Raw genomic sequence first — 14649 nt, 5'->3', positions numbered from 1 at the left:
AAAAATGTAAAATGATAAAGTAGACTTCATAAAATTCAAAGATTTGCTCATTTTCATTAACAAAAGGAGGTAACAGGTTACAGTGTGGGAGAAAATATTTGGATAAACACATAATTCATGGAGGACTCATAACTACACTCTATAAAGAACTCTCAAAAATTAATAATTAAAAAATCTACTTTAAAAATGGACAAAAGAACTTTAAACATTTTACCAATGGATAAATACCAATGACAAAAATGACATGAAATATAATTAGCAATTAGCAAAATGCAAATTAAAACCACAATCATACAACTACATACTTATTAGAAAGACTTAATAAACTAAAAATAGCATGCACAGATGAGGATGTGAAAAAATGGGAACTCTCGTACCTTGTTGATGAAAATGCAAAATATTACAACCACGTTAGACAAATTTGGCAGTTTCCTATTAAGTTGAATATACACTTAGACCCAGAGACTAAATCTTGACTTTATTATTACTGCCTTATACTGGGAATAAACCAAATCTCCTTCAACCTATGAATGGATAAACAAACTGTGACACATCCATACAATGGAATACTATTTAGCAATATGAAGAAACGTGCTACTGATCCACTCAACACATAAATGAACCTCAAACGCCTTATGCCAGATTTTAAGAAGCCAGATTTGAAATGGAAAATTCTAGGGGCAGAAATCAAGTTGGTGGTTGCCAGAGGCTAGGGTTGTAGGGAGAAGTTATCTATAATGAGACATTAGGGAACTTTGTGTGGGATTAAACTGTTCCATATCTAGATTATACTGGCTATTACATGCTTGTATGCATTTATTAACACTGGCAAACTGCACACTGAAAAGGGTGCATTTTATTGTGTGTAAATTATACCTAAATTTTTTTAAATGCCTCCTTTTCAAGCATTTTGGGAATTTTATTTATCTTCTTTGTTTAATTGATTCCTAACTTAATCCCTCAAGTCAGAGAACATGCTCAATGTAGTTTCAATAGTTTGCAATTTATTGAGACTTTTTTATGGCCCAGCAGCTGGTCCATTTTGGTAAATGTTGCATTTGCACTTCAAATAAATGTTTATTCTGCATTTATCAGATGCAGAATAACAACAACAAAATAACCCAAATTCTGAGTGGCTAGCAGTTACCATCACTGGTAAATACAGACTTTAACCCTTGAAATCCTCCACTTTCATCTTAGTTACATACTTTTCACCTATCTGATTCCTTCATAATGAGTACCGGCTTTAGTAGGGCCAGCTCAGGTAAAATTAGAAATGCAATGATACTTCTCTGTTTCTTTATTGCTCTTTATTGTCCATTTTTCCATTCCTATCTCCCTTTGCACCTCAGAACAGTGTAACAAGAGCTTACAACACTGAAGTTTTTCTGAATCCAATATATTATGAAAGATGAAAATGTGGTAAATTAATAACCCCTGTCTGATTTGTCTTATAACAAAGACATTCACATTTGGACAAATTTGGAAATGACAATGCTTGACCCAAGAACTTACCTCACTTAAAGAAAGAAGCATGGTGTGGGATTGACCTAAACTCACAACCCAGTTGTACTGTTTACACCGGGTGTCACCTGCAATGATTTACTCATTCATCCTGACATTCATTTTTTTTCCACTGTAAGATGGAGATAATAATCCACTCTGAATTTACAGGGTCATTGTAAGGATCTTAGGAGATAATACACATAGCACATTTATCTCCATGCAGCAGGAATGCTCATGATGAGCTATGCTTAAAGTCAGGATTTCTGGGATGAGGTTTCAACTAGATTTTGTTTGGCCAGGACATTGGCTGAGCCTGTAAGCTGACATACCTTGTGGAAGGAACCAGGAACCATCTCAAATGACCGGCTAGAAGCTAGAGGAAAGAGATCCCTCCAAAAAAGAGCTAATGTCTTTCCTCTTCATTTGTGGTTGATTATTCATAAGTGCTGTGCCAATTTGCAAAACTTCCATGGTGATGTTTGCAGATTGGGTCAGTAGCAGCAGACCCCCACCAACAGAAGATATTTTTCCATCTGCTCCTCTGACAGCATCTAGAGAAATGGGGACTTTTTTCTAAATAGACATTGAAAGGAAGTAATCCTAAAACCAAGCTCCCCTTGGAGTTGACCATGTAAATACAATTTCATCTAATAAAGGTGATTTGAGCTCTTATTGTTTGCAAGGCTGAGATAGGCCTTATCACGTGCTCCTGTCACTTAGTGCTTGGAGCACACATGAAAAGGGCTCTATGAGATTTTGATAGATTTGCATTTTCTTTGGTTCACTATGTCTTTGCTAAACTTGATGCTAGATCTCCAAGAAAACGATGGACAGCCATATCCTCTAACACAGGTGATGGACAGGGGAAAAGATCCATGGATCAGTCTCTTCATCTTGAGTTCAAGTTAGAGATGAATACTAACAGTCCATTTTTGCATATTTTCTGTCTTGGGTTTCTAGATATTGAATGAAAAAACAGCAGTGTTAAAGGAGCAGTTATTAAACTCCATCTGAGCCAGTGTGCAAGTTAGAAAAGGCAGGAGAGTAATTAAAGCACAGGCTCCAAAATCAGATCATCTAGGTCTGAATCCACTCTGAGTCACTATCTAGCTGTTCAACTTAACCTCCCCATGCATCAGTTTCCTCCTTTATTAATTGATGATGATAGTGGGAGCTACCTGGTAGATATACTGTGAAGATCACATGAGCTATCATACGTAAAACACACAGAATAGTGTCTGGCATGTAACAAGCACTAGGGATGTTTTTTGTCATATAATTTTACCCAAAGTTTTCCATGACTTTGACAGAGAAATAATTTACATCAAATAGAAATGAAAAAACTGAGGCTCAGAGAATTGGAATGACTTGCCCAAAGTCATATCATTGATAAACAGAAGAGCCCATTTACTCTCCTTCCTTCCCACACTAGGACCTCCCTGGGTCCTAGTAAGTTGGATCCAACTAGTCGATTGGATTCACCACAAACTCTATAAAGGATGCTTTCAAGGAGAATGGAATGTCATAGTACAGGGCTGCAGTCTTTTGGTTCTGATACTAGCTACTTGGAGGGTCTTGGGTTGTCACCTGTCTTCTTTGACTCACTTTTGTTATCTATTTAACATTAATGAGTGAAGAGTACATATTAGACACTCAAATTCCCTTTCCTTATGAGGAAGCTTGATTTTCTCTCCTTTCCTAGCTGGGGATAGTTGGGAACTCACTCCAGCTCTGTGTCCTTCAAAGCCATCAGGGCAGAAGGCACAATGAGGACATGGAATTATTATTATTATTATTTTTTGAGATGGAGTTTCGCTCTTATTACCCAGGCTGGAGTGCAATGGCGTGATCTTGGCTCACCGCAACCTCCGCCTCCTGGGTTCAGGCAATTCTCCTGCCTCAGCCTCCTGAGTAGCTGGGATTACAGGCACGCATGTTGAAGCAGTACCTTGTACCTCTGGGCTGCTCCTTGAGGCCAGTGGCATCTCTGAAGAGAATTATATATAGCAACCTTGCAGAGCTTGGAGTCTCCCGTCTGCTGATCCTGGCTTTCTTACTACCTTGTTCTAATTTTGCCCCTACAAGATCTCTACCAGATCCAACAAATAGCTTTCTTGACTCAACCCAGATCTAGCTAATTAGTCTGAATTTACTGGCTAATTGTCTTAAAGGAGATTAATGAGTTATTCATCTCTGGCAACCACTATGTACACAGTGGTTGAGAAAAACAGATTAAGGAGGAGTTTGTGTATGTGTGTGCATGCATGCATATATGCAAGATTGGGGTTACATTTTGCCAAAGTTAGATCCTAAAACCAAGGTTTGGATTTTCCCCTTGTGCCCATCAGAAGCATTCAGTTACCTTCTTTTGCCAAAAAGCAGTAACATTTCCCAGTGAAAGATAAAAAACAAGTTCAATTGCAGTAGGGAAATTGTTAGCATGTGCTAAAGTTTGGATACTTCCATTTAAGCGGAACTAATGGTTCTCAGGTGCTAATGAAATAACCTGAGACAGCCTTTCACCTTCTGTGCTAGAGGTAGGAAGGGATAAGCGTGTGTTCCAGGTCTTTGTAGAAAGGGAGAGAGGTGTTTTAAGAGAAAGATGAAGGTAGCACTTTTATGATAGAGGCCTACGGCTCAGGGAAAAGAACACTATAGAGAAGTTAGGTGATCTGAATTTGCAATATGAAGTTGATTATCTGTGCTACTTTAGATAAGCCTTTTATATCTAGGATAACCATACAATTTGTCTTTCAAACCATGGCATTCCTGAGAATAAAAGACAAACCTGTTAACAACTGCACTATCTTCACCCTGTATGTAAAATCTCACCACCCCTTCCCATTCCTTCTTACACCATAAGCATGTGGCTTGAATTGTAAATCCAGGAAAGCTAAATCTATGTAGGTTTTAGTATAGCTGGCTGAGTACTGGGTATCCTAGGCAGGGGTAGCAGACCAGCTGTAATACCAGGACATTTATAGCCCACATTTACCCGTGACCTTTCAAAGCAAACTTAGGCACCCAGAGTGTTCACATTTCCTTTGAAGCACTTGGAATGCTGGCAGACATGCCAGGGCGATTTACATGAACCACTTGCATGGTCTTTAGCGGGGAAGAGGGATTGGTATTAAGCAGAGGAATGTAGGAGACCATCAGAGATTTCCTGGTCTTTACTGAAAACGGAAGGCCACACTTGGGTTTCTGCAGCTCCAAGCCACATCTTAGGCATGCTGCGCATAGTGGTTCCCTGGGGACCAGGAGTCTTGTGTTACCAGAGTTCAGCAGGCTGGCCAGGAAAATCAATGCCCCACTGAGAAAGGTTAAGAGTTTATCCAACTTGGAAAAAAAAAATGGTTTTGGCTTTTCCTACAGGCCTCCAAGGTGAATAGAGACAGGATCCATCCTTTGTGGGTCTTGGTGTCGGAGTATGCAAGGGCCAAAACCAAAACCACCAGGAACAAACACTTCCGAGAAAATCAGAATCACAGACTTACAAAGACTGGATTTTTAAAAATAAACTAATCAAACTCCTTTAATTGACAGATGAGAAAGAAACTTAATCCCTGGAGTGTGAGTCTTTTACTGTCCAGTATGAAATGTGCTAGATTTCAGGAATATTCTTCCATAACATATATATTTTTTAAATTTCTAGATACCTTATTAATTTCAAATTAAATTCCATTTTGGTCAGAAAACACTTTATAATATTTTGATATTTTAAAATTTATTGATACTTGTTATTTTACTCAGCATATGATCCATCTCGATGAATGTTCCATCCCACATGTGGGATTCAAGATGAGATTTGGGTGGGGACACAGCCAAACCATATCATACCACATGGTCAGGCTGCAAACTTTCCAGATTTTTATACTCTGCTTTCTTCTTCCCTTTTAAACATAAGTTTCAATTGCAAAACATTTCTTTGTGAACACATATGACTGTATGCATTTGAAAAAATCCAGGTCACTTTTTTATTTTTTTAAGATGGAGTTTTACCCTTGTTGCCCAGGCTGGAGTGCAATGGCACAATCTCAGCTCACTGCAACCTCCACCTCCCAGGTTTAATCCTGCCTCTGCCTTCTGAGTAGCTGAAATTACAGGTGCCTGCCACCATGTCCAGTTAATTTTTGTATTTTTAGTAGAGATGGGGTTTCACCATGCTAGCAAGACTGGTCTCAAACTCCTGACCTCAGGTGATTCACCTGCCTCAGCCTCCAAAAGTTCAGGGATTACAGGCATGAGCCACCGCATCTGGCTCATGTCACTTCTTGAATGCTTTGCTGCTTAGAAATTTCTTCTGCCAGATAACCTAAATAAACTCTCTCAAGTTCAAAATTCCACAGATCTCTAGGGCAGGGACAAATTGCCACCAGTCTCTTTCCTAAGGCATGGCAAGAGTGACCTTTACTCCAGTTACCAATAAATTTCTCATCTCTATTTGAGACTATCTCAATCTGGACTTCATTGTCCATATCACTATTAGCATTTTTGTCAGAACCATTCAACAAGTTTCTAGAAAATTCCAAACTTTCCCTATCTTCCTGTCTTCTCCTGAGCATCCAAACTGCTCCAGCCTCTGCTCATTACCCAGTTCCAAAGTCATTTCCACATTTTCAGTTATCTTTATAGCAGTGCCCCAGATTCCCACTATCATTTTTCTGTGTTAGTCCATTTTTACACTGCTATAAAGAACTACCTGAGATTGGAGGTTTAATTGACTCACAGTTCCACATGGCTAAGGAAGTCTCGGGAAACTTACAATCATGGTAGAAGGGAAAACAAGGCAAGTCTTATATGGCAGCAGGAGAGACAGAGAGAAGGGGAGGAAGTGCCACACTTTTAAACCCACAGATCTCATAGGAACTCACTCACTAGCACCAGGACAGCATGGGAAAAATCCACCCCCAAGATCCTATCACCTCTCACCAGGTCTCTCCTCTGACTTGTGGGGATTACAATTCAAGATGAGATTTGGGTGGGGACACAGAGCCAAGCCGTATCACCCCATGACCTTTCCTCTGGTTCTTCAAGAAAGCAGGACTTTAGGTTCTCCCTATAGAGCTATAGCCCTACAGCACAATGCAGATTGAATTTTGCCAATAAAAGAAAGCTCTTAAAAGGGAAGACTCACCCACACTCTTTTATTCTTTAAAATGCCAGCTAAGCTTCAGTATCTGCTTGCTTTTATTTCTCTTAAGTGCCTTCAGATAGTTTGTTTGCTTATTTATTTGCTTACTGACTGACTGGCTTAAGTTTTGTCCAGGTGATATGATTCGGTTGTGTGTCCCCACCCAAATCTCATCTCAAATTGTAATCCCCACATGTTGAGGTATCGAGGGAGGGACCTGGTGGGAGGTGACTGGATCATGGGAGGCAGTTTCCCTCATGCTGTTCTGGTGACAGATAGGGAGTTCTCATGAGAGCTGATGGCTTTAAAAGTTTTTGGGGGTTCCCCCTTTGCTCTCTCTCTCCTGCTGCCATATAAGATGTACCTTGATTCCCATTTGCCTTCTGCCATGATTATAAGTTTTCTGAGACCTTCCTAACCATACAGAACCATGAGTCAATTAAGCCTCTTTTGTTTATAAATTACCCCATCTAGGTAGTATCTTTATAGCAGTATGAAAATGGTTTAACACACCAGGAATTATAGTTGTAATCTGTGGGAGGATTGAACTGAAACCTACTTTGCTCTAGTTTAGAAGCCGTATTTTCTATTCTTTTTTTTAATTGGTTATACTAAATATTATGACATACATTTTAATTTTATAGAATCTGACATTAATGAACATATGATCTTTCTCTTGAATAGAACAAAGTTGTTTACTTTAAAATCTCATCATCCTCAAACCCCACCTTAGTCTTGTTAATCGGTACTTTAATTGAATTTTATTATTAGTTTGTATTTAATAGGTTTTATTTTTGAGTTTAGTGTGTAATTTCATGAACGTATGTAAAATTGGTCTTGTAATTAATATTTTTATTATATTATTTGACTTGTTTTTGACTAAAGAAAATATTTGATTTGATATTGGGATATTTATATTTGTTTTTCATATTTAGGCTTTCTTATCTTAATATATTTAGATAATTTACATTTTTCATAAATGTAGACTTTTTAAAGATTCTGTATTTTCTGAATCATATCCTCAGTAAATAGTAATAGAACTGTCTTAATTATTATTATTATTTTTCTTATCTTATTTCCCTTGCTAGAATTTTACAACCTTATATAATAATAGTTAAAGCAACATTTCTCACCTTGTCCCTGACTTTAGAAGAATGATTCTATTTTTATGCTAGATTCTGCTGCTTAAAAATTATCCTTTATCATAATAAAATAATTGTGCTTACAGTAGTAATATTAACTTTTAATTGAATTATGTAAAGTGTCATTTCTACTACTAAAATAAATATAATATTTTCTCTTTTGGCCTACTGATATACCATATTAAAGCTATTGAATTGTTGCTGTTGGTGGTGGTGTTTTATATTTTTGATTTTGTGGGATTTTTTTCCTTAAGCAACCGACTTTTATTTCTCATAGTTCTGGAGGCTGAGATGGCCAGGTTCTGGCGAGGGCCCTTTTCCTGGTTTGTAGAGAGCTGCTTTCTAGCTGTATCTTTGCATGGTGGAGAAAGCTTGATTTTTTATATTCTAGTAACTTGCATTGCTGGGATAAAGCTTACCTGGTTTTGTTGGATTCAATTTTATTTGGATTCTTCCAGATGATTAAATTTAACTGGGATGTATTGCATAGTATTTCATGGCATATAGCTATTATTTTCTCATGGAAATTGTATTTTCCCAAAATTTCTAATAACTCATTGAAAAACACAATGGCCATAGCTAAATTTTCTCACCTGGCCCTCTGCCATTTTCTCAAGGTTATTGGTTTGTTTAGACTTTTTTTTTTTCTTGAGTATGTTTTGGTAATATGTATTTTTTATTAAAAATATTCTGTTCTTTGACATTAACATTGTTTGTCTCAAGGGATGCATCAGATTCTTAAAATTTATTTACTCTAGTATCTGATGTTATATAACTTATCAATTCTATTTGTCTTTATGTTGTTATCTTCCCACCATTTATGTTTGCTTTGCTTTTGTTTTAATTCATTAGTTTCTACTTTTATTTGTTTCATCTTGTTTTCTTTATTCTTGTTGTGTTTAATACTAACTTCTTGATATAAATACTTAGGTTTTGTTTACTTTTTCTTATTCAGTCAAACCATACATTGATGTGACTTTGCCTTACAGAACAGCTTTACCTACAGATAATAACCTTAGATTAGTAGCACCCTCACTCTCATTATTTTCCAGTTTTTGCTTTCTCTTTCTTCAAAGAGTTATTTGGAATATTTTAGTGCCAACTTGTTCAAATTCTCATTGATGTGCATTTAGATTATAGGGTGATAAAATAATATCTTCTATGAGAGTTGAATAAATTATTTCACAAATAGATTGAACTAAAATTTATCAAACATGCCATAATATTTTGGTACTATATGTAATGTTAATTAGCAAAATAATCTTGCCCTCCAAATACATGCCTCCTGAAGTCTCTGCCTCTGTGTCTTTGCATAAGCTGAGTGAATTCCTCCAAGAATTGTGGTCCCTCTTCTTCCCCATTAAAAATCTACCCATCTATTTGGAAAAATTAAAAATGTCATTTCCTTCTTCAATTCTTTCCTGGTTGCCTCAGTTGAATAAAATATTTCTCACATCTGAGCAATTTGTTAATTACTTACTCTGATCATAGCACCTACCATGTCTTATTTTATATTTTTTGACTTGGTAAATTTTAATATTTCTTCAGGGCATAATAAAATATAAAGAGTGGGAGGTGTTACATAAGAAGCCCTCAGATATTTGTCAAGTCAGATTCAATTGAATTCAGATTCCAAAATAGAAAATCATTGTTCCAAATAGGAATAATTTCCCCACAGTGGACTGCCTGGAATATAGACACTGGGCTTTGTGGATTTTGCAAGTTAAATTGGATTAATACAAAATTTTTCTCCACACAAGTGGAAACTTGCTGTTAATAACGAACAGAACTACTGGGTAAAGAGAAATGGATGCCACCTGTTTCAAGTTACCTTCTACCTCCTCCTTTGCCTTTTTCTGGGTCTTGAAAACCCCCATGTATCTCTGCTTTTTCTACCGGTAAACCTTCCGTGGAGAGACTCGATTCTGAAGGCAATTTTCCAAGACCATTTGCAGAATTGGCTGGGCCTTCTGCTGAGACATAAAAGAGCATTTATTCTGGGACCTAAAAATGTAGTTTGGAGGAGACATTGCTGAACTTGTTTCAGAAATAGATACTATATGCATCAGTTATATTGCTTCATATATGTGTTAAACCTAATATGTTCCACTAAAAGAATATGCATTTGCATGTGTGCATGTGTACACTTTAAGTGTTGTTTATATAAATTTCTGCAGATATTTTAACACTTTCATGTACAGGTGAGGTTAGTGCTGTGTTCTCAGTCACATATCTGTAGAAACAGATATTTATGTTCTAATGCTAGATTATATGCCAAAATTACAATACCCTGCATTCTAGAAACATTCAATGCAACGGAATTTCCAGCCATATGATGAAAAATTTAGAAGTATTATTCTCTATATGTTTATACCAAGTTTAACATCAATGAATTTGATTTTTTGTCAGCTTTTGACAAGGCCAGCCAATTTTATTTGAGACCTAGGAGAATAAGGAGGATTAGTATAGTTTAGAAAAGATCTTACCTTCCACTCTATAATTTTAAGTCTTAGACAGGTTGTAGTAGAACTAATCTCATAGGCTGACCATCTTATGTACAGTCCAAATTGGGATACATTTGAGAGTGAAAGGTGGTACTATCACCCAAGATTTACAAGTGTGAATCCATCCATCATGGAGAAAAGTGGCATATGATCACCCTATATTTTAAGTAATAAAAAAATACACTTTATTTCTGAATATTTCTAGGTTTTGGCCATGTATCTGATGGATCCATGGAAGCTTGTAGTCCAGGCATGAAATAACAAATATTTGACACTCATATAATATTTCTTCTGTCTTATATTTATAGCATATTTAACTAATAAAACATTATTTCACTTTGATTTCTGTTATGGTATCAGATTCCTTCTCCACACAGCTCTTCAGATAGCCAAAAACTCTTATCAAACGTGACTCATTAGGTTGGTGCAAAAGTAATTGTGGTTTTTGCCATTACATTCAACCACAATAATTTTTTGCACAACCTTTATAAAATTGAACTTACTACTTCTGTGCTCAAATAAATTTGCTATGACATTACATGGCTACTTTTTATTTATTTTTATTTTTTGGAAGAAAAGGGCAAATGTAGAGATAGCAACACCTCTTTCTTTGCTAATTAGAGCTTGGCGGTCCAGAGAGTGTCTGCAGTGATTCAAGAACATCAGCTGTAATATCATTATGGTAACTTACTAGGTAACAGCCAAGTAAATCAATGAGAAGGGCTGCAGCAGGCAGCCCAGTAGTTGGGCGTATACTGGATTATGGGTTTCAGAACACCCTTGAGTAGGACAGAGTGAGTTCAGGGGACTAAGGTTGATACAAAAGTAATTGCATTTTTTACCGTTAAGCAGTGGCCAAAACCACAATTACTTTTGTACCAACCTATTAGAATGGTTCCAATTCTACCTCCTCTCTTCTTTGGTTCTCTTCCATGAGGGCTATACTTAGGCAAGGATCAAAAGCAAAATAGTGACCAAATTAAAGTTTATCCAAAGTTTGACAAATGCTTGAAAACTTAAATGTAGTTTCTTTACTTAAAAAATTACGTGCTTTCTTTAGGCCATGTGGCAGAAGTGGGGCCTCTTACTTCCCTCTATGAAATCCTAAATGGCAAAGCATACATGTCAGTACCAATCCTGTCTATCATAGGGAAAGCAGAGAGCTGGGCATGCAGGTAGGGCCTGTCAAATCTATTCACTACACAGAAGACACAAAGATGAAGTTTTCCCCTTGCCTCTGGATCTTTAAGGCACAGGATAAGCATCTACTGGAAGATGTAGGCCCAGGAATATCCTGGGATCTGAACACCCAGGTTAAAGGATTTTCTTCTTCTGGAGATAGGAGTTAATAAAAAGTAAGAAAGAGGGAAATGTGGATGTCTCTAATCTCAAGGATAGAGTTGTAATTATGAAAACCAAAAATGAGTATAATTGTTCCTCTTCCCCAAAAAGACAATGACTTTATTCCAAGCCCTGACAGTAGCTGGGGGCGTGATTGCTGCTATATGCCCTGACTGATCAATCTTTTGGCTCAGGATTTCATGAGTGTCTACCTGTTGGAGCATTAGTGACTCCAGCTCTAAAAAGTTGGAAGCAAAAGATCCTGGGGAAATTAGGTAGAGCTCACATAAGCAAACATTGCAAGTTTACAATTAGATCCACTTGGCCATTATTAATGTGGCATTAAAGCAATCTTGTTTGAATCTCAGTTATTTACTAGAATGTTTCTCTTCTCTATGATAAAGAAGAGCTGCATCTTAAGCTTGGTAAATGCTTCTTTGAGAGGTACTGTAGCTCTTTGATAAGCAGTGCTCACCATCATGGCTAAGATTAGTGCCATGCTGTGTGTTCTACACTCAGTAGGAAGTGTTGAGATAACTCCCAATATATTCATTTGTGGCTCCTTATATTGCTCTCCTGAGACTTGCCATATTTGGATCAATGTGTTCTCTGCTTCTCTGATCCTGGACTGCTGAGACAGGATTGCTGGAGAGTTGAGCACAGCCAAAACCAAGAATTTGAGTGTTGTTGGACCATTTAGAGATTCTTCTCCTAGTTATCCTTCAGTGTGTTTCAGTTTCTATTTCTCCCTAGTCTTCTCCCTGTCTCACACCTCCAGTGATGTCCTTCCCCCATGAACTCATATTCAAGTCAATTTGTGATCCCTTCTCTCCTAAGCACTTGCCTTATCAGCAAGCTTTCCACTAGGGATAGAATGTGGGTTTTGTTTAACTGATATCTCTTGAAATTAGCTGTGTAAAACAATAAAGTGAGGAGAACCTGGTAGCCATGTCTGGCCTAGGTGTGAAAGTGCACACTAATTGACTACAAAATCTGTGTCAAGCCCTGCTTAGAAACAAGGAGTAGTTTCACAAGTGCCAGGGATTTAACATCCTTACTCTGGGACCATCAAATGACTCCATCTCCCTGTCATAGAGAGCTCTGGCATAAGCATGTTGGACTGAGGCTCTGGGTGTGCTGAAACCTGAACAACAAGGGCATCCCAGAATTCTGAGACACTGGTCTGCAGGAATTATCCCATCATGGGCAGCTGGCTAGTCCCATACAGACAGATTAGAGACTGAGAACCTGGTTTATAGAGGTTTCAAAAGCTGGGAAAGACTATGAGTATGAAGACTCTAGTGTACTGAGAATATATTCCAGGAACATCCAGACATCAGAAGAACTCCAGATATCAACACTGACATCTAAGTAAGTTTCTCATTCATGAGGAAGTTAGGGGTGTAGGGAGAACCTAGGTGTTGGAGAAACTGTCTGGTAAGGTAAAGGCAGAAGAGCTACTGTTTAGGCCAGGGTTTCAGATCCACAGAGGAACAGGAGAATTTGGTTGGAAAGCAAAGTTTCAGATCTGTTCTACAGGCTGGCCTGGCATGGTGGATGATAGATGTCCTGAGATTCAGAGCAGCCGTAACAGATTTAAGGAAAATGTATTTCTGACATAAGTATCCAGTAACAGACTGTCTCACCTGGCTCAAGACAAAGTCAGGCCAACTCTACAGGTGAAGACATCAGTACATTTGCTTAGAAGAGTAACCCTTACAATCCAGGTTCTAGAAGATTCCACAAAAATGGCACCTCAACCCTTACTCTTAACCCTGAAGATTACATGCAAATATCTTGAAGATATATAGCTGTCTCCTTATTTAATTGGTCATTTTAATTCTTATTAATTTGGCTATGTATTAAAATGGAATCTTTGGATAAACCAATGAGATCTCTAGTCTCTGTTTGTTTTTTCCTCCAGAAAAATTAAAAAGTGAGCATTGAAGAAAAGTAGAATGGATGATTTTCCTCTGCACACTATCCCTTTGGCCCCCCTGCCTCACTTATAGTTTCACCTTGTACAGTGGTCATAAAGTCAAACAGTCCCCATGGCATCCTGAAAAAGATCGTTCTTTTCCTATCAAACCTAGATCCTATTGACACTCAGATCCTTAGATTCATCCCTGAATTACCATCTTTGAACTGAGAACTTTCTAGGCAACCTGGGGGTTTCCTGGGAGTTTTCATCCCTTTTTTAAATATCGATTTTGGAATTTTAAACTAGGTTTGTGCCTCTGATCTTTTATCAGCATCTGTAAAATCCTTTATTTCCCACAAGTTTGACAGAAGCTGACTGTTGGAGATATAAAAGGATCAGGACAGAAGGCCTTAAAACAAGTTAGCCAGAAGTTTATCTCCAGAGAAGTCTGGGGCAGATATCTAAAGTGTTACAATGCATGGGAACCAGATGGAATTTGGCTCATAGTGTCTTACAGAAATTACGGAAAGAAATAACTGTAGAGAGGGTGTGTAAAAAACTCATTCCTGGTTTCTCCTTTGCCCTCATAGTTGTCAGGACTTGATAATATCTGGCTCTCCGGAAGTCACACTATGAAACAGAAGCAGCAGGAATATACCCCAGTGGCAGGTCTAAGTGGTGTTTACATTTGACTTTGAAATATGTTCTTGCACTGATGTCTGAATATGTCAAATAGCCTAAGAATATAATTTATAATTAAAAGAGCCAAATAGGATACCATTATCCTAACTATTTGAACCACTGTTCACCCCATCTGTTCTACAAAGCAACCAGAATAATATGTCGTCAAAGTATGCAAAGGATAAATTCAAGAAGGTTGAAGATGCCTTTGTCACCAGTTATCTCTCTTGCTCTCTACAGCAGTCATTACTGTGCCTTCCTCATATCTCCTAGGTATTTGCTCTTTCTACCAAAGGCTTCTTCCTGAATACACCTGCAACAGATAGAGATCTTAGGAGTGGGCTTAACCCCCAAACAAGGCAGGCCTGAAGTGTCAAGGACTCGATGCTCCTTGTAACTGTCTTCAATTAATGATAGATA

This window comes from Aotus nancymaae, unplaced genomic scaffold (genome assembly GCF_030222135.1).
Source record: "Aotus nancymaae isolate 86718 unplaced genomic scaffold, 86718_ANA_hifiasm-v0.15.2.pri h1tg000029l, whole genome shotgun sequence".
Classification (NCBI taxonomy): domain Eukaryota; kingdom Metazoa; phylum Chordata; class Mammalia; order Primates; family Aotidae; genus Aotus; species Aotus nancymaae.
This window is presented reverse-complemented; position numbering follows the sequence as displayed.